This window comes from Erythrolamprus reginae, chromosome 6, assembly GCF_031021105.1.
Source record: "Erythrolamprus reginae isolate rEryReg1 chromosome 6, rEryReg1.hap1, whole genome shotgun sequence".
In the NCBI taxonomy this organism is placed as follows: Eukaryota; Metazoa; Chordata; class Lepidosauria; order Squamata; family Dipsadidae; genus Erythrolamprus; species Erythrolamprus reginae.
The window spans coordinates 53,105,161-53,129,289 of NC_091955.1; the positions used below are offsets into that span (position 1 = coordinate 53,105,161).

The 24,129-nt window shown below is 38.4% G+C and overlaps 1 long non-coding RNA gene across 1 annotated transcript in view; it reads left to right on the top strand.

The window, feature by feature from the left end:
- Window positions 1-658: 658 nt before the first annotated feature.
- Window positions 659-24,129, top strand: part of LOC139168985 (uncharacterized) — a 211,788-nt gene continuing 188,317 nt past the window's right edge. Inside the window, exon 1 of the long non-coding RNA XR_011559410.1 lies at window positions 659-971. This is a non-coding gene — a long non-coding RNA (uncharacterized lncRNA). The remainder of the gene's footprint in view (window positions 972-24,129) is intronic.

Genomic DNA, 24,129 nt, shown 5'->3' on the forward strand with positions numbered 1-24,129 from the left:
TCTCTGGAGATCATCCTTAAGTGCAACCAAAGCTGTCTCCATCCCATAGTCAGGTCTGAATGCTGACTGAAAAGGGGCCAGCAAAATGTACATATGTATCAAAAATAAATAGTGATGGAAAATAGAACATACTAAGGAGGAATGGATGAAGATCTTTTTATCAAATGTATTGTCCATCTTTTCCTTTTACCACAGGGTAATTCTGGGTGATAGAAAACATATTTGGAACGTTAAAAACACATGTATAGCAATAATAACAGAAGGACTAGTAACAATAGATACACATTTATCAGAACGTGAAATAATTCATCCAAAATATTATGGGATCACTGTTAAAATAAAAAATATTGCTAAATAAATATGAGGGAAACATGACATAAGTATGGTTCAAACAGATATTAGGAAAGTATGATTTGAGAGAAAAGATTGAAATCTACTAAGCAATACCATGTTAGTGAATACAATGGAAATTATTTCAGGCATGCTTTTGGTACAGTTTGGTACTGAAATTTTAACTCACTATTTTTCTGTCCGCTGATCAAACATGTTCATAATGTTACACATAATTTCAATACATAAAGAAGAAAGTGTCACGCTGTGGTTTGACAGCCTCCAAAGACATTAAGAAACATCCTCTAGTTAGATAGTTAACTCTGTTTATTAATGTAGCTCCTCCCTCTCTATGATGTAACACTGCTTTTCTCACTTCCTCCTCCTTGCAGGAAGAGAAGCTATTAGCAGCCATTCTGGTCTTTGTCTTTTAGAGATGTAAGACACACTTTCAGCCGCTCCAGGCTAAACTTATTTTTTCTACTTTTTCTAATAAAAGTTTGATTCATTTTAATATGGATACTTGTGCTTTAATGTCCATCGACCTCCGGAAAGCCTTACTTCAGTTTTAACAGGCTGAGTGCTCTGCCAGTAAGTTTCTCTTTCCGACAGAAAGAACTAAAAACCTGGAAATGTACTCTGTAAGTAGTCTTGGAAGAATGTTGTATTAATACAAATAATACAAAATAATATTTAAAAAAATTGAAACAAATAAAAATTGAATTCAATTAAAGAATTTTAAAAAATGATCCAGGTAATTTTTTTAATTACATAGGCTCGGGTGTCTTTGACTCCCACTAATGATCACATTGTAGTCAGTAATCTGCTTTGCTACCATCCAAGCTTGATGATTTATAGGAGTATATAGTATATACATTGGTATAACCCCATGTACACTATCCTTTTCTCCCCAAAGTCGTTAGGGAAAGGGAAGAATGAAAATGTGATATTTTAAAACAACAGAAAATGAAGGATAGTAATATGGATATATATGGTAGCAACATCAATAAAAGCTCTAAGTTATTGCCGTCTATGTTAAAACAACACAACCTTTCCTCCTTGGTTTCCTTTCTGGTTATGCTCTTGGTTCTATGAAAAAAACTCTTATTTTTTCACTCAAACAATAATGGTATTGGTTATCATTATAATGCAGAATTCCTTATATATGTATGTGAGGGAGAGAGAGAGGGAATAAATGGCTCTACTCATTAGCTGACACCTTTTACACTCCCTCTACTTAATTATTGTCAGGAAATAATTTATGCTTCAATGACTCTCAAAACAAAAGTGATTTAGTTTCAAATACAATGTTGGTGAAGCTTACCGTAGTACTAAACAAATTGGCAGAGAAAACTAAGATCAAGTTGTTCAAGCTGACTTGGGATTTCTGCTGCATGAATACATGTGAACATGTTTTTGTTCTTAGTTTAACTGGATTAAATTTGATATTAAGTAGCCTGCACCATAACAAACTTCATATTCATGAGCCCATTTAGATGAGAAGTATAATTTTATTTTTAAAAAAGTAGATTTGTTTCCTAATGATGTAATCTACTTTTTGCTGAAGACAGGAATTTAACTTTTTTCCAAGTGATCATTCCTAACAAAATAGCATACTGTTTATAAGTTACAGAAGATATCAGATACTGTATTCAGAAAAGTAAAATTATTTTTCCTTCATGAGAATGCACCAACAATATAAGCATTACTGTTATCTTTATATTAGTTGGATTGTATTTGGTTTCTTTGTAGTAATGTTTATGTTGCTTTTGCAAGCCACTTTTGATCATAGCTTTTGGATCAGCTTTTATTGGAATGCTTGTGTCCTACTCTTTAAAATTAAAAAAAATTCTGTTAGCTCCTGTTTGAACATTAATATCAAATATATATTTGATATTAATATAATATCAAATATATATAAAATGTTGTATTTAAATAGATAGGATATAATTCAATTATAAAGACTTCAAACAAAACAATGTAAAGCACGAGAACACATAAAAACATCACCTTATAAATTATTGTAAAGTTTAAATGAAAAAAAATGTTTTGGATCTATAATCTATCTCTTTATTATCTATCACCTCTCTATAGCTCTATATTTAATGTATCTGCAGGGTGCATTTCAAAAGTAATGCAATTATTATTATTTTTTAAAAGTAATTTATTGAACAGATTTGCACAAACATTTAAAATTCTTCAAAGTACTGTCCTTGGGCCTCTACACATTTTTTTCCAGCGACTCTGTCATGACCGGTATGCACCCTGGAAGGCGTCTTCAGGGACCTCTTGCAAGTTCTTCGTCGCGGCTGATTGGATCTCTTCTATGGACGAAAAACACGCCTTGTCACAACGCGTTATGAGTCCGTGAGTTCCTGGCCAAACACCAGGTGCCAACACTGCCCCCCCCCCATAGTCCTGACGTCGCCACAGCAGACTTCTTTTTGTTCCTGGCCCTGAAAGGAACCCATTTTTCATCCATAGAAGAGATCCAATCAGCCGTAACTAAGACCTTGCGAGAGGTCCCTGAAGACACCTTCCAGGGCGCGGACCGGTCATAGCAGAGTTGCTGGAAAAAATGTATAAAGGCCCAAGGACAGTACTTTAAAGAATTTTGAGTGTTTGTGCAAATCTGGTCAATAAATTACTTTAAAAAAATAATTGCATTACTTTTGGAACGCACCCAGTATCTATCTATCTTTCTATCTATCTTTATCTTTCTATCTTTCTATCTTTCTATCTTTCTATCTTTCTATCTTTCTATCTTTCTATCTTTCTATCTTTCTATCTTTCTATCTTTCTATCTTTCTATCTTTCTATCTTTCTATCTTTCTATCTTTCTATCTTTCTATCTTTCTATCTTTCTATCCTTCTATCTTTCTATCTATCTTTCTATCTTTCTATCTTTCTATCTTTCTATCTTTCTATCTTTCTATCTTTCTATCTTTCTATCTTTCTATCTATCTTTCTAGGAATATAGCTTAATGTTTTGATTAGTTATTTTTAATAATCATTTTAAAAATAGTATTACTTTCTCCTCAGCTTTGTTATATAGTCTCCAAAAACTACACTGAAACTCAAATATTATAAGCCAGTTTAAATAACATTTTTAAGAAACCTTTTTTTTTGGAGGAATCCCAAAATAGTTGATGCAAATATGGTTTGAGTATTGGTAGAGAGATCAGGCATCAAGATTTATATGCAGGTTTAGTATTATATAACATACTTTTTAATATATTTATAGAATGTTCAGACTCTATTTGGACTCCAAAAGCATTCTTGGCAGTAATAAATGTAATTTGACACATGTTAATTGCTGCAACATATATACTGAACTTTTATATTACCATTGCCAAGCCAAGTATTAAATGAACGAAGAAAACAGATAGCTATTCTATTCAATATTTCCACAATGGAAAGGAAACTAGCCAATTAGAAGAAATGTTTCTGCAAAGTTTCATGGTTTCCTACTCAAATAGTAATGACATTTTAAACAGAAAATGAATTAGAAGAATAAAGATATACAGAACATTCATATCTTTATGGGAGAAATCCTCTTGCCACTGTCTTTAAAACTTTGTATCTTGTCTGTGTCTTCTGAAATTATTCTAATTTTAAAAGCTGTTGCCTTTGGAAGAAAAAACTACCAGTCAGTTGACTTGATCAATCACAACAGTTAACAGCTGTAAAAAATCAAAACTCTTGTCTACAGTACTATATTACATCTAGAGACTTCAGGTTTGGAAGCACTTCTGCAGTCAATGAACTATCAGCTCATTTGTTGAGTATCATTGGCTGTTTTTCTTTTAGCTATATCTGCACTTTTAAGCTTCATTGGTTTCAGATGTTCAATAACATAGTTGATAGACTATATCTTAAGCGTTTGCTAATTCTCTTTTGCCCAATCATTGTATTTGAAAGCTTTTTTAAATTGCAATATATGGTTTTTACGCTTAGTGGTATTTGGATCATGGACCAATTTAAAAAAGCCCATGGATCAATGCATTGATCTTTGTGGGGAGGACAACAAACTTACAACTCCAAGGGCATATAACCAATGAGTCAAAATGACTAGAAACATAGAAACATAGAAGATTGACGGCATAAAAAGATCTCATGGTCCATCTAGTCTGCCCTTATACAATTTCCTGTATTTTATCTTAGGATGGATATATGTTTATCCCAGGCATGTTTAAATTCAGTTACTGTGGATTTACCAACCATGTCTTCTGGAGGTTTGTTCCAAGCATCTACTACTCTTTCAGTAAAATAATATTTTCTCATGTTACTTCTAATCTTTTCCCCAACTAACCTCAGATTGTGCCCCCTTGTTCTTGTGTTCACTTCCCTATTAAAAACACTTCTCTCCTGAAACTTATTTAACCCTTTAACTTATTTAAATGTTTCGATCATGTCCCCCCTTTCTCTTCTGTTCTCCAAACTGTACAGATTGAGTTCATCAAGTCTTTCCTGATAAGTTTTATGCTTAAGACTTTCCACCATTTTTGTAGCCCATCTTTGGACCCGTTCAATTTTATCAATATCTTTTTGTAGGTGAGGTCTCCAGAACTGAACACAGTATTCCAAATGTGGTCTCACCAGCGCTCTATACAGTGGGATCATAATCTCCCTCTTCCTGCTTGCTATACCTCTAACTATGCAGCCAAGCATTCTATTTGCTTTCCCTACTGCCTGACTGCACTGTTCACCCATTTTGAGACTGTCAGAAATCACTACCCCTAAATCCTTCTCTTCTGAAGTTTTTGCTAGCACAGAACTGCCAATACAGTACTCAGATTGAGGATTCCTTTTTCCCAAGTGCATTATTTTACATTTGGAAACATTAAACTGCAGTTTCCATTGCTTTGACCACTTATCTAGTAAAGCTAAATCATTTGCCATATTACAGACGCCTCCAGGAATATCAACCCTATTGCACACTTTAGAGTCATCGGCAAATAGGCAAACCTTCCCTACCAAACCTTCCCCTATGTCACTCTCAAAGATATTAAAAAGAATAGGACCCAGAACAGACTCTTGTGGCACACCACTTGTAACCAGGCTCTGTTCAGAATATTCGCCATTAACAACAACCCTCTGATATCTACACTTCATCCAGCTGCAAATTCACTGAACTATCCAGAGATTAAGTCCAATCTTCACCAACGTATCTATCAGATCTTTATGTGGAACCATATCAAAGGCTTTGCTGAAGTCCAGTGTCAGGCCCAAAGTCAAAATGTGAAGTCAAAGGTTGGCCTGACACAGGCCAACCTGACATCCAGATAGGCAATATCCATGGCACACCTTCATCCAACACCTTTGTGACATAGTCAAAAAAATCAATGAGATTAGTCTGACATGATTTGCCCTCAGTAAAGCCATGCTGGTTTGGGTCCAATAAGTTATTGGTATTTAGGTGCTGATTTATCCTTTTTTTCAGTAGAGTCTCCATCATTTTAATGATAACTGATGTTAAGCTAACTGGCCTGTAGTTACTAGCTTCTTCTCTACTGCCCTTCTTGTAGATAGACTAATCACTACTATCAAGAAATAGGATTTTAGAAATGTCACACAGCATTAATTAATTCATGGAGAAATATGGAAAGGAATATACTAATAAGAATCGTCCTCAAATGAGGAGTTGTACTGAATCTAGAATCTTCATAGCAATGCTAATTAACCAGTTTATTCCAGGCAGCACTAAGCATGACATGAAGACAATATACTTCTATGATTTATTCCCAAGATATTAAGATATGTGTGTGTATGTGGGGAGAGAGAGAAAGAAAGAAAGACAGATAGTCTTTCTTTCTATATTTTATAGAATACTTTATAGTATATTTTTATACTATAAAAAGTATATGACTATTAAAAAAAGATAGATATGCAGGTTGCAGTGGTCAAATGAAATTAACATTAAACACTGACTCCTCACTCCCTAATATTATTATAAAATAATTGTAATTTCAACTTTTGTATTTGAACCAAGGAGACTCAGGTTCAAGTAGCCAATTGACCAGAACACTCAATGATTGTTCCTCAGGTCAACATATTTTGCAGTTTTTGAAGTACAAAATCAGAGGATATTCTAAGTATATCAATTTGAGTAGCCAGAAAAAAAAGGAAGCATATAAAAGAAAGACTAAATGGATTTCCATCCCAATATGATTTTTCCATGTATTGCACCAGGAAATAAAAATAAGGGGGAATTGAAATCTAAGAGATCTCCTATGCATAAAATCTTTCTGCATTTCTGTTTGATGTTTCTTTCTTTTCTGAATTTAAGGAAGCCTAACCTAACGTATGATGTTTGAGCAAATGCCTAAGTAAGACAGTTGTAAATATAATAAATTGTTTTGTTTTGCTGTGAGCTGCCCCGAGTCTGCGGAGAGGGGCGGCATACAAATCTAAATAATAAATAAATAAATAAATGAATGAATGAATGAATGAATGAATGAATGAATGAATGAATGAATGAATAAATAAATAAATAATTGAATTGAGTTTCTTTTACCTGCAAGTGCTGTAACCACTAATTTGCTTTCCATAGTGTGTGTTGTTTATATTTTACTAACATCTGAATAAATGCACATGGATTAAAACAATGAAATAACATTTCCACATAAGAAAGGTAATGAGAGAAATATAATGCCAAGCATAAAAGCATAAGATTTTAATCTGCAAGTAAAATCACCAGGTGGACTGTTTAATCTTAAAGGGCTGCCTTGCACCCAGCAGTGGGTTGCTCCCAATTCGGACCAATTTTAAAAATCCATAGCAGTGGCAGCAGGAGTTTCCACCCACCCACCCACCCGGGACGCTTTTGCACATACATGCACATGAACCCATAGAAAACTAATTCAGAACCCACTACTGCTTATACCTAATATTAAACTGTTGTTTTTCCAGTGAGATTAAGAGAAATGGCTTATGGAATATTGAAAATGTTTGCTATTGGGCAGCAATAACCTAATTCTGAATTCAATTTAACATTGTATGTGAAATGTCAACTCAAACTTTGGTTATTAATTTTTAGCCCCCTACGGAACTGCTTTGACCTAAAAGAGAAAATTGGGGTGGGGTGGTTTAGAAAATAAACAAACAGACATTAAGTGGGGAAAATGACAGAGAAAATGTAAAATGAGAGTGTGAAAGAGAAAGAAAGAGGCAATATATACCATCAAGGAACATATATTGATTTATTCTTTACTCAGTTAATGTAGGCTGAAATTAGGCATCACTCAATGCATAATTAAATACTGTACAATTAAAATCAGCCAGACTTCAGTTTTTGAGTTTATATAGGCATAAAGAGGCAGCAGTATATTTTATCAGAATGTAAAAAAATCTCATGCACTATTCTCCATATTGGGTGGAGCTAGTCTCCAAGTATGGGAAGACACTGCCCTCTAGCCAATCAGGACCGAGTCTGAAATATAAAAGCACCCCTCTACTGTTGCACCCCCTCTTTTGACAAGGAATGACAGTCAGACTTGACTGTATCTCCCATATCAGACATGATGTACTCTTAAATAACTGAACCAGAATACCTCACAGCCTTGTGCATTAAAATGGAGACTAGAAGGAAGAACTCAGAGAAAAAAAAGCTGAATATGCACTGGATAAGAGATGAATTTGGCAAAACTAGCACCAGAAAGTTCAGAATCATTAAGTAATTCCTGGGGTTGCCTGAAAAATAAAATATGATACATATACAGATCATAGGTGGGTTCCTCCTGGTTCAGACTGGCTCTATAGAACCGGTAGTAACTTGGTGGTCCAGGTCACTGAAACTGGCAGTGACCCAGGTCTGCCATCCCCCCCAAGCCTGTTCTATTGGCAGCATCATAGGTGCCGCCATCTTGGGTTTTTTAATAGTACTGCGCATGCTCAGAGGGTCATTTTCAGGAAGTGATGCGCACATGCAAAACATGCACTTCCGTCGTGATGTGAACTGGTGGGAAAGGTAAGTAAAACTCACCCCGACACGGACACTGCTTTGAAACACCAATCAGTGGCCATAATTTTCCTCCAAAATTATTATGAACCTGAATTGATTTAGCGGTCATTGTGGAGAAAAAACACTACAATTACCAGGTTTTAAATAAAATTTTAAAGATATGATGAGAGAAAATATAATGTACAGATGTATTACAAAGAAAACTATGATTATCCTCATTAAGAGAAAGCTTCAGTGGTGTGAATAACTAAAGAGCTGACAGAAAACTGAAAAGTCTTTTTAAAATCCTCTGAAGCCAGTACAATAGTCAACAAGGAATAGAGTAGGAGGCTAACATGCATATCATTACACTGTAATAGAACTCACTTAAGGCGACAGAAAGGCCTTATTTTAATTTCAAGACTGTAAGTATAAAACCAGCTTTAATATTTGTTGGTTGTGAAAGCATAGGATTAGATAAACCAGTTATGTTGAAATTAGATACAGTATTTGACATTGAACTTGATGCATAATTTTGCCTCTAAATTCTTTTAGGATAATTCTTTTGTGTCTCCAAATTCCAGGAAAAATCCCTCCCCCATGGATGTAGTTATACATTTTATATAAATTGCTGGGTATTTATTTCATTACATTTATTATAGCTACCTACTCCAGAAAATTCTGGGCATCTTACAAATTATAAAGCTAAAATAAAATGATTTCAAATATCTCTATTTCTGGAAGTCGGCCTTCTTCAGGTCCCGTCGACTAAACAATGTCGTCTGGCAGGACCCAGGGGAAGAGCCTTCTCTGTGGTGGCTCCGACCCTCTGGAACCAGCTCCCCCCTGAGATTAGGATTGCCCCAACCCTCCTTGCCTTTCGTAAACTCCTTAAAACCCACCTCTGCTGTCAGGCATGGGGGAACTAAACATCTCCCCCTTGCCCATGTTGTTTGCTGTCTGATTGATTGTGTGCTTGTTTTTTATATATATTGGGATTGTTTTATGAACTTCTCAACTTAAAATTGTAATTGGAGTGGTGGGCATTGGATTTGTCACTATGTACTGTTTTTTACTATTGTTGTGAGCCGCCCCGAGTCTGCGGAGAGGGGCGGCATATAAATCCAATAAATCTAATCTAATCTAATCTAATTGCTCTTCTCTGCACTTCTTCCAAAGTCTCGATATCTTTTTTGCAATATGTTGACCAAAACTGGATGCAATATTCCAGCTGTGGTGTTATAATGATTCTTATGTATCTTGTGCTTTTACTAGTTAAGATATGTAGATGGGATTTTTATAAACGCGATATAATTTGCCTTGTTCAAACTTTTAACACATTGCTAATATAATTCATATAATGAAAGTCCATATTTCTTAAAAAAAATATTTTCTTTTTAAAACGATCAAATACAGGTCAAGTGGAATAAAATACTACCTTATGCTGATTGACTGTTTTCACTATCAAGTTTTATTTATAACTAATGTGGAAACTGTAGCAGCTGTCCAGTAGCATCTAGTAGAAACTGTAGCATCTGTCTTTGTGTCTTCCATAGATATAGCTATGTTTCAAAACCCAATTTCTACTTTATTATATTCATAGTTTTTAGGAAGCCATCTGAAACTGCAACCCTATATAATGTTTGATTGCATTTATGCTTTTTTTAAAAAAAGGTATTCTGCTATGGCTGCTAGTATGTGCTATAAATTGTGTATTTATGACTCCAGTTGACAAATATAATCTGAATGCTGTTTTGAAGGCCAACTTCTAAAACTGCTTATTAAAAGCAATAGATCTGATGCCCATATCATGCTTCCTCTCTTTAGAACAATTTAAATAAAAGATAATACAGAAGGAAGAGATGTTTTCTCAGACTTTGAATACAACTCTGTATACATTTTTAAACTGAAATGTTCAAACCATTTAGGATTATAGCATTGAAAAAGACACTATATACATTTTGTCTTTACAGCTGAGGTTGTTAATCTTTGATTTAGTGCCATTAAACACAAGGAAACCACATCACCATTAATGATCTCACATTAATTACAATTCTGGAGTAAAAGTTTGGGAAACTGTAAATCTCAAAATAGAAGTGTCTTAATGGGGGGAAACAGCTTGCAGACATGGGGTGAAATATTTCGTTCTTGTTTTAAAACCTAATAACCATTTTAAAAATGCAAATAAATTCCTTGTAAATTTGAGTTTTAGCCCTCAGAAAAATAAATCATTTGAACCATTTACCCTAATCTGGAATCGTATTAGAAAAGCATGAGAAAACCTTTTTCTAAACAATAGTAAAGCAGTAAAGCAGTAAAGTTATATAACATTCCATAGAGCTTTACAGCACTCTCTGAGAAGTTTACAAATGTCAGCATATTATCCCCAACAATCTGGGTCCTAATTTTACCAACCTTGGAAGAATAGAAGGCTGAATCAACCTTGAGCTGGTCAGGATCAAACTCCTGGCTGTGGGCAGAGTAAGCCAGCAATACTGAACTCTAAGCACTGCAGCATCACAGGTTCGGTTTTAGCAGAGAAAGGACTAAAGTTGTAGAGTAAAAGCAAGGGTGGGCTGCTAGTTGGAGTGCTAAATTGGACTCGCCACAGCAGCTTGTGAGTGCTAGCGGGGCTGTCACAATTTTGCTTCTGCACCTATGTAGGAAGTGAAAGAGAGAGGAAAGGAGTGGCAGTTTGTTGTTGCATGCACAGCCATGCGGCCGCACACCTTAGAGGGAACAGTGTTCCCTTTCTGTTCTCCAGCCATTGCCTAGCTTGTCGTGCATTCTTTCCAAAACTAGGGACTTTTTAAAAATACCATGGGATGCAGGACAAATTGTTAAAAATTGGGACCGTTCCTTTTTGCTGCATTACTCTTTTCATATATTGCCAATTCACATTGTCGAAGGCTTTCTGCGTGTCCAAAAAGATCAATGCTATTTGTTTTTCCGGGTGTGCTTCGTAGTATTCAATTATGTCTAATAAAATTCTTGTATTATTCCTAATTTTTCTCATTGATAGAAAACCATTCTGATCTATATGTATAGTTTTGTTTAGTCTTTTAAAAAATCTTTCTGCTAGTATTGAGGTGAAAATTTTGTAATCTGTGTTTAAGAGAACAATTAGTCTATAGTCGCTGACCTGGTTTGTATTGGCACCTTCTTTCGGTATCATGTCTCTTTCCATGTTTCAGGTATTTTAGCTTTCAACAATGCTTCGTTATAAATTTCTAATTGTAGTTGTTCTAAGGTCTTTCCAAAGCACTTATAATATTCCCCCGGGTAGCCATCCGGACCTGGCGATTTGTTACCTTTCTGTTTTTTTAATTGCATTTTGAAGCTCTATTGGAGTGATCTCTCTATTTAACATTTCCCTATCTTCTTCATTTATTTCCATCACATTACTTTGTTGCAAGTATTTATCTATTTTAGTTGTATCGAGTTCCTCTTGTGTATATAATTTCTCATAATATTCTAAGATAATTTCTTTTAAATTTTGTTCATTATGTTGTAATCTCCCTTCTGCATCAATTAATTGATGTATCATTCTATTTCCCTTTTAATTTTAATTTTATATGCCAGCCATCTGCCCGGTTTATTTGCATTTTCAAAGAACGTTTGCCTGGCAAGTTTAATATTCTGGCTATACTCTTGTTGATCTAGTAGGTTTAGCTCATGTTTATAGCCCATTAGAGATTCATATATTTCCTTTTTTTCTGGTGATTCCTGGTGTTGTTTTTATAATTTTTTAATATTCTCTATTAACATGTTGTATTTCTGTCTTCTCTTTTTATTCCTTCCTATGTTATATGCTATGGTAATACCTCTTATGTAGGCTTTGAGAGTGTTCCACAGGTTTTGGGTAGTTGTTGGTTGTTTCTGATTTTCTTCCAAAAAGAGTTCAATCTCTTTTGTAATTCTTTCAGTATATTCTTCTTCTAGTAATATGTGTGGATTTAATTTCCACCTTTTATTATTGTTTTTAGTCCATTTCCAGATTACAACTAATGGGTTATGATCTGCCCAAATATTTGGATCTATTTAAACTGTTTCAATATCTTGTAGCATTTCACTACTTGTCCAGACCATGTCTATCCTTGAATAAGATCCATGTGTTGTTGAGTAGAATGTATATTGCTTTTTTTCGAGTGTGTTAGCCTCCATAGAAGATAAAAAAATAAATATTAAAGAAAGAAGGAAGAGGAGGAAGAACAGAAAAATAAATTTCTAGAGAGTATATATAAAAAAGAAAAAAAGAAAGAAACTCAAGGTATAAATCTGTAAAATCAATGCTATATCAATACTATAAATACTATAAATACTATAAATCTGTAAAATCAATACTATATCAATACTATATTAATATTAAATTAAATTATAATATTATATTAACTTAAATTAAATTGAATTAATTATAATGGTAATAATAATATTTAAATTCTTAGCTATTTATGGTATAGTTAACAGTATAGTTTACAGTTAAGGTTAAAATGTACAATAGTAAGTATCTAAGTATCTGTATAAATAGGCAATCCGTTATATAATAATAGTTAAATCTGCATGTGGGCTGATAACTCTTGCAGTTATTTCTTTCTTTAAAATCTGACAGGTGTCAAATATCCTCTTTACTATCTCTTAAGATTTATAAAGATCTGAGGTATAGAGTAATGTTTTAGATATATGGCAATATCAATAGTAGTTAATGGAAATTAAAACGTTTTGAGTTGAATTTATAAAAATAAAAGTAAGGATCGTATTCCTCACGTCTTACAAATTACAAATTATTACTTCTCTCACTTAAATGTCCACTTTCTTGCTTTCTGTTAAGTCACTTCCTCTTTCTCTCAGAGAAGTATTTCTTCAAAATACCACATTGTTGGAGTCTTTGGTTTTTAAATTTAAGCAAATCTGAACAAAACTGTATCTTCTGTACCTTCTGCAGCAATTTAAAGTAGTATTAAGATCACTTGCAAAGTAATTTCTCCGTCTGAGATCCCGGGATCTTTAAAGTAACTTTCACTTGCCTTTCCCTTTTGGTCTCGGGCTTTCAACACTCCGACGCGTCCTCTTGCCTCCTCCTCATGATCGCCACCTCTATCCCAAATTTGGACTGGGCTGCTTGACATAATTTAAAATAAAAATGTAAATAACATAAAACAAGAATATATGTAAAATCAAGACAAAAGCTGTTGTGTGACAATAATGGTTGATTGGTCGTAAGCTGTAAATCAATGTTCCTATTTTTTATTTTTTTTTAAGGATATCAGGACTTGAGCTCTGACTAAAGCTTATGGTTTTTTATTGTGATATTACTAAATGGTACATGTGTAAATACACAATACATATGTGCTATGTAAATAGTACATCTATATAGCAGAAGCTTTATTTTAACTGAAATGCATTTTTAAAGGTATCCTAAATATAACAATAACCTCAGACTATTTATATTGCGGCAATGCCAATATGGATTTGAGATTGATTGTCTCCATAAAAGCTTCTGAAATAATAAAGATTTTAAAATAGCATAAGATATTATTTTGGCTACAATATACAGTACCTCTTCAGTTATTCCCCTGAGGTAGAAGAAAAATGTATCCTAACCTTCATCTTTGAAACAAATGAATGAGAAATGCCTGGAAGTTGGATGCATTGCTGTTATGTGTCTATTTAAATATTTTAATTTTAAAATTTTAATTATTATTAGTACCTTATTTGTATTTTGTTTTTAACATATTCTTAACATTTATTAACAAACAAACTCACAAATGCAAATGTTAGCCATTTGTATTATGGAAATAGTTAATATGGTGATAATCAAATATTTACAGATGACTTTGCTAATGCCAAATGTTTACAAAGATACAACAGCAAAACGTTTCTTGCTAGAGAAAACACCACCAACTGGCAGGTGGCAAAGCAGATAAAGGTAATAGCTCCTTAGGGATACAGGGAAGTCTTCAGTAGCTAGTGAACAAATGTAATAGTCCATTTAGAAAATGCAAGAACATTTGTTTTCTTGTCTAGCTTCCTCTTCCTAACTAAATAATAGTTCTTCATCTTAGAGTAAGCCTTCTGGCTTTATTTAGTGAAATTTATTTGTTGCATTCTAGGTTTTAATGACTGTAAAGAATTCTGCATGGGTCCCATTACCATGAATATAATATTTTGTTGCTGAATGTGCCTACTGTGTGTGGAATTCTCACTTTACTTCGGTTCAACACATTGTAATTTTGAAGTTGGTTGATGGAAATATTTCTCTAAATGCCCACAAAATATTAATTTTCAGATGTTGCTACTTAGTTCTATAGTGGCCTCATAAAAAAGATATACAGAAAGCAGATTTCAAAGTCTGAAAGAGAGCTAGTTTGATTATTAACATCTGTACATGATTAGGTGAATGACATATTCGGTATAATTTTGTGACAAGAATGGACTTGTTTTCGGAAGAGTGCACACTGGTCCAAGTCAAGTCTTTGGGATTTTGTGTAGCTGCTGAGGTGCTAATGATGAAAATCTACTTGCTTGGCAGCCAGCAAAACACAGATGATCCAGAGTCTAGACAGGTACTGTGGGAGCAAAAATATCATTATAACTTTTGAAAAGCAAATTGGCAGACTAGTAAATAGTTATAACGTCATAGGAAAATTACTGAAAGAGCAAATTATAGTAATTTATGAAATTTTGTCAAGTTGTCTATGGTATCATTTTATTAAATTCTAAAATAAAAAAAACTAGATAGACTTGAAACATGTAACCTTATGCATAATTTTTTGACATGCTGGCAGTCCTCAACTTACAACAATTCATTTAATGATAATTCAAAGTTACAACAGCACTGAAAAAAGGACCTATGGCTGAGATTTACACTTATGACCATCATAGCCTCCCCATGGTGATGTCATCAAAATTTGGACACTTGGCAACTGGCACTTATTTATGATAGTTTCACTGGCCTGGAATAATATAATCACCATCTGTAACCTTCCAAGACAAGCAAAATCAATGGGCGAAGCTAAATTCAATTAACAACCACATGATTCAATTAACAGCATAGTGCTTTGCTGAACAACTGTAGCAAAAAAAGTTTATAAAATGAGGCACAATTCATTCAACAACTGCTTTGCTTATCCATGGAAATGTTGAGCTCTGCTGTGATTGTAAGTCAAGGGCTACCTCTAGTATCCATAGATCCCAATGGAATTTTAGTGGTCGATTGATCAGTTTAGGACTGCATTATTAGCTTTTCAAAATGAACCAGGTATATCAAATGCCTGAGTTAAAAAGTACTTAAGAACTGTTCTAGATAAGAACCGGGTCTTCAAGATTTTTTTGCCTCTTCTTAAGAACCATTTTCTACTTAAGAACCCGAGCCTGGAAAATTTTCCCAAGAAATTTGAGAGCAACATGAAGACCCGGCCAGTTTCCTGCCATTCCCTCTGGGTTTCTCTCTCTGGCACAGTGTATGGGAGGCAGCCTCATGACAGGTGTATGGGAGGCGCGTGCTCCTCCTTGCCACCTTAGAGTCCCTCTTTTTTTTTAAGCCTTAAAGTTTTGGATTTTTTTGAGTCCCCTCACCTCATCTTCTTCCCTCGGCAGCAACTGTCTTCCTCTTCTTCTTCCTCCTCCTCCCACCCCAATTCTGAGCTTTTAATTCTTTCCTAATGGGTTTGCACACATTAGTTGCTTTTACATTGATTCCTATGGGAAAAATTGCTTCTACTTACAAACTTTTCTACTTAAGAACATGGTCATACACACACACACATACATATAATAAAATTATATTCCTTAATTTTAAAAATTCAGCAAAAACATGAAGGTCTTGGCATATTTGGGTTTCTTCCCATGTAGGATTTAGAGATGTTTTGACGAGGTCCCACTCGTCATCTTCTGTTTGTACTTCTGTCCTTGTTCTAGGGCAAGGACAGAAGCACCAGCCTGAAGATGACGAGTGGGACCTCATCGAAACGTCGCCGGAAATCTTTAAATCCTACATGGGAAGAAACCCGAATATGCCAAGACCTTCATACCTGCACCCATGAAAATCTACGAAAAAATATATATGAAGATGCAACAGCCATCACAACTTTTAAAATGTATTAAAAACTACTAAAATTACTAAGTTTTTGTTAGTCCTCTACTAACGTCGTCAGAGTATTAAAATCCCCATTGAATACATAGTTGATCTTATATAATGCTGCTCAATTTGCTCATTGCCCACATCACAGGCCCATACCCTTCCCTCCCTCCTGTAATTAGCTTTGTTGTTGCTAGCTTAGTCACGTAAACAGGTGGAATTGCTGTTGCTTTTTATCTTTTGCGTATTGCCTCTTTATCTCCGCAGTAGGGTTATGAGGCATTACTTTGTGTGTATGTATAACTACTTTCTCCCCCTTGTTGTTATTCCTCCCTTCTCCTCATTTTGCCCATGATCGTGTATTAAGTCTGCATTGTTCTGCACCTCCCCCATCTGTGCTCTTCCAGCATGCTCTTTTGCAGTTTAAGTTTGCCACACCTTAATTATGCCATTCTCTAGGCCTATGGGGGGGGGGGTTTTCCCAATCTCCATCTAACCTAATGATCCACCCCCCCCTAGGCCTTTGCTGATGTCTTAATGCCTGATATGCCGGTGGTATGTCAATGTGTCTATTAAGTGAGTTTTTATTTGAAAAACAGCTTCTTTCAGGAGATGGTCTCCTGGAAGTTAAATTTATGGCCCTGCTCCTCCATATGTGTCCAAATCTGGGAGTGCTGTTCTTGGCGTCGGACCGCTAGTTTATGTTTATGCACCCTGTTTTTTAATTGTTTAGCCATTTCTCCTACATAGTGGCTTGCACAATTTTATACAGTAAATTATTGAGGAAGTTTCCTTTTTTGGTAGAGTTTCTTTTGGGTTCATTACTCTCTTCTTCAGTGTTTGGTCAGGTTTATGTGCCACTTTAACCCTGTGTGCTGCAAGTATACTTCGGCTGCAGAAATTGCCCAATTGTTTTAGGTCAATCCTGCTGAGGGGCACGGCTGAGCACTTCAGTGACACGGAGTTCCCTGTGCTCTGCAGGGGAATCACGAATCCAGGTCACCTGGGGGGTGAACTGCCTTGGAGGGTGTTGTGAATGTTCCATGTAAGACTTTAGAATTGTTAGATTCAGAAGACGAAGATGATGTACATCTTTAACCTTAGACTGTCTACAGTCGACCTCTCTATCAAAGTTTGCATTTGCAGAAACTAGCCTGTTTGTGCCCAAGCAGCAAACCAGTCCAGCCAGCCCACCAACCCAACCAGCCAGCCAGCCACAGACCAGTAGAAATGGAGTTGAAGTCTTCAATAAAACACAGCAGCAGTAGGAAGTTGTGGGAAAATATATTTACTTCTTTATACTACTACTACTACTGTCTATACTATACATACAATAAACTAGTTACAACTATACTATACATACAATAAACTTGCTTCAACTACCTTAGTTCAATAACTCACAGGAACCAACTTTTACAGCATTACAGCTTCTTCAAAGTATACTTCCATGAACAGCAACAGCACACAGCTAACAGGGAATAGACAGAGAGAAAGAGCAGGGAGCTCTTGCTTAGTTAAATAATTGCTAGGTTGCTGCATGCTCAACTGCCTCTGAATGACTCAGCCTTCTTACCAGAGGCCTACTTTCTGCATTAAGATATTATCCAGGGATTTTTAATTCCTGATACCCTCCCCTTTTGTAAGAGAGGTTTGTAAGGGGTATGCACAATTGCACCATACCCTCCCTGTCCTACTGTCCTATGTCTTCTTTTATCATTTCTTACTACTTAAGTAATAGCTTATACAAACTACAATCCTATACTTGTTTGACTAAACAAACAAACAAACAAATAAACAAACAAACAAATGAATACTTTCAACATCAAGTACTTATTCAATCAAATTCAAGTTTCAGGATTCATTTCTGTAGTAGCCCTTTTAGAGCACTATAGTCAAAGAAGAAAGGAATAAAAATCCACATAATTTGCATTCTCTATAACCTCTGAAAAAATTCATCTGAATGAATACATATTTTCATTCAGAAATTCAAATATATCAGATGTAAGATGCTTTATGGGATAAAACATCACCTTGCTGTCCATGATTTTTATCAAAAATAATATACAATGTCACAGCATAAACTTTCATTTCACTGAATTGTGCCCACTATAATAATCAATGTCAACAATAAAATTAAACTGACACATAAAGAATTGGGGTAAACTGGATCCTTCACATCTTTCATCATTACAACCCTCTGTCTAATTGACTATGAACAGAAAATCTTTCATGTTAAATACACATTTTAGTTTGGATTTTCTTAAGATTTAGGATCTGATGTTAAGACACTTAACTTGAAAAGGGAGAACTTTAAAATACATTTTTGGCCTTACTTCAGAAAACAGGCTTGTGAAAACTTTTGGCTATTACCCAAAGCTTCAGATGACTAAGCTTTCAGCACTTCTCCGTACTGAAGGAGCGGGTCCAGCAGTCACATGGGTTGCTCATGTCCAATCCGGTGGAACTGAGCCTAGTATTAAAAAAGCTTGCCGGATCCGCCCCTTCCCCAGAATTCGCTCAGTTCGCATATCCTGCGGTTGTATTGTGATAGCTCGTTCAACATTCTAACACCTTCCCTTCGATCTTTTCCTTCAAAAAGTAGTAAGATTTATTGTCTTTTATTATTTACTTGCACTAATTGCGCCAGCCGTTTAAAAGAAAAAAAGAAAAAAAGCGGCTAGGCTTATTTCCTTGGGAGAAGTTGCGGTTTCGTTTTCCCCCGGCGGTTTTGCCGGTTACGATTCCTGCGGCCGCTTGTGGATTCTTCTAATCCTTTGGCCTGGAGGTCCTGGTGCAAGTATTTACCAATTGAATTATTGATTATTATTGTATACAAAAGTATTTAAGGGCTTAAGAAATACCTCCTGCGGAGTGAGACGCCTTCTAGTCTCCTGGACTTAGTCGATCGCTTCCCCTTTAAGAAATTTTACGCAGCGATCTTTTTCGGCGCGAAGGCCTTCGCGCCCTTTTTAAATCTAGGCCTCTCGTGTTGGCCCCCTGCCAGCCGTGTAGGCCTCAGTCCACCGCGTGGATCCCGGAGCGGGCCTTGGGGGTCCCAGGCTAAATTCTCCACCGGCTAAGCCTCCAACCAGAGTGCCTTGGTTTACTTAATTATAAAGTTTAGGGAGGCTGGCCCCGCTGGGTTTGGGGGCACGAACTCTGGGTTTGCCCAGATTGTCCTCAAGTTTCAGCAGCTTCGAGGCCTCGAAGCAGGATCCTTTCCTCTTGGGAAGTCCTTGAAATTCTTCTCCTTATTATTCAGTTATTGGCTCAGCCTTGTCTTCTGTTAATTGTCAGACTATGGCTACTTTTCCCAAGAGAGGCACAACTAAAGGTCCCAGAGAGGCCAGGCCTACAGGCGATGAAATTACTAGTATCCCCCAGGCCTCTTCCTCCTCTTCTCCAGGGGCCCGCCCCCCGACCAAGGTCACCAGGGCCGAGAAGAGAAGGGACCTAGCCCTACAAAAAATCCATGACAAATCAGCAAAACGTTTGAAAGTGCAGGCCCAAGTAATCAGTAGTCAAGACCCCCCAGAGGCTTCTAGTCTGCCTCCTTCTGGGGTCCCTGTGTTATCTCTGGATGAGCCAAACCTAGACAGACCCCAACCTAACCTATGGGGCATAGGTCCAGAGGAACCAGATATTATTGAAGATTCCCCCCAGCCAGGATCCTCCCAGGCCTTTAGGGATTCTTCTGCCATTTCTGCTGACATTTCCAGTTTACCTCCTGAGTTCCAGTCTATTTTTGCTGTGTTGTCCAAAGCCATTGATGCCAAACTCTCCACCATCAATGAGCTTCCCTTACCTCTTCCTCCTTCTCGCTCCTCCCGCCCCTTGGGTTCTCCCCCAGCGGTCAGAGCTCCTATTCAGGATGATTCAGATTCCTCCCAGGATGAATATGAGGATATAGAGGATGATGAGGATGCCTTTCAAGGCCTATCAGATGATGAGGAATCCCAAATAAAGGTTCCTCCTCCTATTACTATTTTTCCTTCTCAATTATTCAAATCTCTCCTCCTCAAAGCTAGAATTTCTACGGGATTAGCGGCCCAGGAGAAACAAGCCTCCACTTCCACTGATCCCCCGGAGGAGAATTTACCTTACTTCACAGAGGAACAGGAGGATAATGAGGTAATTCCTATGCCTAAGTTGTTTAAAGAAGCTTTACTCAAACAGTGGGAATTTCCAGCCTCTGGCCTTAATCCCTCCACCAAGGACAGAAAGTTGTACAAACTTTCCTCTTCCTATGAAGAGCTTCTATCCTTTCCCAAACCGGATGAACCTGTCAAGATTCTTCACTCGGCAGCGGCTGTGCCAGACGAGGCGGAGGAAGTCCTTCGCCCAGAGGACAAGCGCATTGAGCAAATGCTCAAAAGAGGATTCACCGCTGATTCCTGGGCCACTAAAAGCTCTGCAGCGGCTTCCTTTTTCTCCAGAGCCATGCTGCTGTGGCTTCGCCAACTTCAACAGCATATTCCTCCCGATGACTTGAGAGGTCAACAAGACTTCAACAAGGTTTTTGCAGCTGCCCAGTACGTGGCTGATGCCACCTTGCAATCTACTAGGTTTTCTGCTAAGGCTATTGCAGCTTCTACTACGGCAAGAAGACTCCTATGGATTCGCCCTTGGCAAGCGGGAGTTCGCCAAAAGTGGCAGTTATCCCAGGGTCCCTTAAAGCGCGACCTTCTCTTCGGTGATCTTCTGGATCCACTCCTCACGGAAACCACGGACAAGAAGAAAGTTTTGGGTCCAACCACGAAAAAGGCTACCAAAACGCAGTCCTTTCGTCGCCCAGGGCGCCAGCAAGATCAAGCGGCTTCCTACCAGAGATCTCCAGGTCAGTATTCCCCCCGCTTTCGTTCCCAAGGTAGGAACTCCAGGGGTAGAGGGTTTCGCTTCCAAAGGGGAGCTTCCTCTAACAGGGCTTCAAAAAAACCTAGATGGTAATCCTACCTCTATTCCCATAGGGGGTCGCCTAGCTCATTTCGCCTCTAATTGGCGTCTCACCTCCAAGGACCCTTGGGTCATTGACACTGTTCAAACAGGCCTTCTTCTAGAATTTATTTCTCCTCCCCCTAAACGTTTTATTTCCTGCCCTTCTCCCAGGTCATCCTCAGATTGTAACCGTATGGAGGAGGCCATTTCTCATCTATTGTCCATCAGAGCCATTCAACCGGTCCCTTCCGGTCAGAAGGGCCTAGGTTTTTACTCCATCCTATTTATGGTTCCAAAGTCCTCCGGAGGTTGGAGAGCTATTTTGGATTTAAAGAAACTAAATTTATTCATCAAATATAGGAAATCTCTCGGGAGATTTCATGGTCTCCTTAGACCTCACTGAGGCCTACCTTCACATTCCTATAGCCAAATGCCACAGAAAATTTTTACGTTTTTCCTTTCAAGGCAGGCATTTCCAGTATAGGGCGATGCCATTTGGCCTTTCCTCGGCCCCTCGGGTCTTTACAAAGCTCTTGGGCTCCCTGGCGGCCTATATCAGGGCGTTTCCCATCCACATTTTATGTTATCTTGATGATATTTTAATTCATGGGAACTCCCTAGAGAAAGTGAAAACAGACCTTTCTGTCACCATGTCAGTCCTTCAGGACCATGGATTTTCCATCAACTTTGATAAGAGCCACCTCCAACCCTCCACATCCATTTCTCACCTGGGATCCATTATTGATTCAGAATCCTCCCAGGTTTTCCTCTCTCCCGAGAGAAAACTCAGTATAGTGGAGTTAATTTCTAACATTTTATCTAATTCTTCAGTTTCCATAGTCACTCTATCTTCCCTTTTGGGGAAGATGGTGTCATGCATAGGCATCATTCCCTGGGCTCGCCTTCATGCTAGGGAACTCCAGTGGCTCCTGTTACCTTTTCAGAGATCAGGGCACAGCAACTCAAATCGACGCATTGTCATCCCACTGAGTGTTCGCAGATCCTTCAAGTGGTGGAAGTCTCCGGCCATGGACAGAGGATCCCCTTTCAGGTGCCCGGATCAATTTGTCATCACCACAGATGCCAGTCTATCGGGATGGGGCGCCCACGCCCAGGGGATGATAGCCCAGGGCACGTGGTCCCCGGAGGAAGCTTCCAGGCCAATCAATTGGCTAGAGTTAAGAGCCGTTTCCCTGGCTCTGAAGCATTTCTCTCCTCGCATTCCCAACCGGCACGTTCTCATTCTCACCGACAACATTGCCACGAAAAGCCACATTTGCAGACAGGGGGGCATGAGATCCAAGGCTCTCATGAGGGAGGCCCTCAAGCTGGGCCTTTGGGCGGAAAAACATCTCCAGTCGCTCCTAGCCGACCACATCTCGGGGAGTCTCAACGTCCAGGCGGATTGGCTATCCCGGGCAACGATAGACCCAGGAGAATGGAACCTCCATCAAGACCTGTTCCATCAAATCACCCTCAGATTCGGCCTACCAATTCTGGATCTCTTCGCGACCAATGCGAACGCCCAACTCCCTCGCTTCTATTCCAGATTTCCATCCCCGGGAGCGGAAGCAATCAATGCCCTCCGGAGTCCATGGCCTCCAGGCCTACTCTACGCATTTCCTCCAATTCCAATCCTCCCGGACGTGATTCACAAGGTCCTCACCGAGAGGGCCCGAGTAATCCTAATCGCCCCTCACTGGCCCCGCCGGCCCTGGTTCGCGGATCTCCAACAGCTGTCCGTTCAGGACCCTTGGCGACTCCCCGTTTCGGGGGATATGCTGCGGCAGGGGGCCTCCTTCCATCCAGACCCGGAGTGGTTCCACCTCACCGCCTGGCTGTTATCAGGAGAGATTTAGAGCTGCGTGGTCATGACCCCGATTCAGTGGAGGTCATTTTAAAAGCCAGAAGGGGTTCGACCAATCGAATCTACGACCACACGTGGTCCAAGTTTCACCAGTGGTGTCTACAGGAAGGTCTCTCCCCTCTGTGCATCCCCATACACAGAATAATTTCCTTCCTTATGCAAGGCTTCCATAAAGGACTTTCCACCAGCACCCTCCGGCGTCATCTGGCTGCCATTTCATCTGTCCTAGGAGGTCCCCGCAGACAGCCTCTCCGATCCTTCCCTGAAGTTCAGGAATTCCTCAAGGGCATAGCCAACCTCAGACCTTCCAAGGTCCACAGGTACCCATCATGGGATTTGCCACGGGTTCTCCATTCCCTCACGCAGGCACCATACGAACCCCTAAAATCGGCGTCCCTCAGGTACCTATCCTTTAAGGTAGCATTCCTGGTGGCTATTACCTCTGCTCGACGCATTTCGGAGCTGGCTGCCCTCTCAATCAGGCAGGACCTTTGCCAATTCCATCAGGACAAGGTAGTCTTGCGACTGGACCCCACCTTCTTACCCAAGGTCAGTTCCATGTTCCACAGATCTCAGGATATTGTCCTACCTTCCTTCTGCCTCCAACGAGACCATCCCTTGGCAATTAGATGGCACACCCTGGATCTCACCAGAGCGCTGAGAATCTATATCCAACGCACAAGACCCTTTCGGAGGTCAGAAGCACTTTTTGTAGCCTATCATCCCAGAGTCATGGGGGCCAAAGTGTCTTCAACAGTAATAGGCCGTTGGATCAGAGGGACTATATCTAAGGCCTATGAGTCGGCCTCCCTCTCAGTTCCAAGGAACATCACAGCGCATTCCACCAGGAGCGCAGCCACCTCGGCCGCTTGGGCGACTCAAGCCCCGTTGGAGGAGGTCTGCAAAGCAGCCACTTGGGCCTCGCCAAATTCCTTCATCAGGCACTACAAGATTGATTCTTACGCTTCAGCGGATGCT